Raw genomic sequence first — 1,266 nt, forward strand, 5'->3', positions numbered from 1 at the left:
TCAACAAAATCCTAGCTAATAGGATCCAACAGTACATTAAAAGGATCATCCACCACAACCAAGTGGAACTTATCCCTGGGTTGCGAGTGTGGTTCAACATTCGCAAATCAATCAATGTGATAGAAGACATTAATGAGAGGAGAGAGAAGAACCATATGGTCCTCTCAACTGATGCAGAAAAAGCATTTGACAAAATACAACATCCTTTCCTGATTCTCTAGAGTATAGGGATAGAGGGAACATTCCTCAAGTTCATAAAATCCATCTATGAAACACCCACCGCAAGTATCATTCTCAATGGGGAAAAGCTGAGAGGATTTCCCTTAAGATCAGGAACACAACAAGGATGCCCAATCTCGCCACTATTGTTCAACACAGTACTAGAAGTCCTAGCAACAGCAATCAGGCAACAAAAAGAAATAAAAGGTATTCAAATTGACAAAGAAGAAGTCAAACTCTCTCTTTTCACAGACGACATGATACCTTATGTGGAAAACCCAAAAGACTCCACCCCAAAATTACTAGAACTCATAGAGCAATTCAGTAATGCAGCAGGATACAAAATCAATGTACAGAAATCAGTTGCTTTCTTATACACTAACAATGTAATCATAAAAAGAGAAATTAGAGAATTGATTCCATTTACAATAGCGCCAAAAACCATAAGATACTTGGAATAAACCAAACCAAAAATGTCAAGGGTCTATAGTCTAAGAACTACAGACACTCACGAAAGAAATTGAAGATACAAAAAGATGGAAAAACATTCCATGCTCATTGATTGGAAGAATAAACATTGTTAAAATGTCTATGCTGCCCAGAGCAATCTATAGTTTCATCGCCATCCCTATCAAAATACAAACAGCATTTTTCAAAATGCTGGAACAAACAACCCTAGAATTTGTATGGAATCCAAAAAGACCTCGAATCATGAAGGAAATGTTGAAAAAGAAAAACAAAGCTGGGGGCATCACGTTGCCCGATTTCAAGCTATATTACAAAGCTGTGATCACCAAGACAACATGGTACTGGCACAAAATAGACCAATGGAACAGAATAGAGAGCCCATATATGGACCCTCAACTCTATGGTCAAATAATCTTCGACAAAGCAGGAAAAAATATGCAATGGAAAAAAAGACAGTCTCTTCAATAAATTGTGTTGGGAAAATTGGACAGCTATATACAGAAGAATGAAACTTAACCATTCTCTTCCACCATACACAAAGATAAACTCAAAATGGATGAAAGATCTAAATGTGAGACA

Source organism: Eumetopias jubatus, unplaced genomic scaffold (assembly GCF_037043125.1).
Source record: "Eumetopias jubatus isolate StellerSeaLion01/CBP00866 unplaced genomic scaffold, mEumJub1_p1.0 scaffold_7, whole genome shotgun sequence".
Lineage (NCBI taxonomy): Eukaryota > Metazoa > Chordata > Mammalia > Carnivora > Otariidae > Eumetopias > Eumetopias jubatus.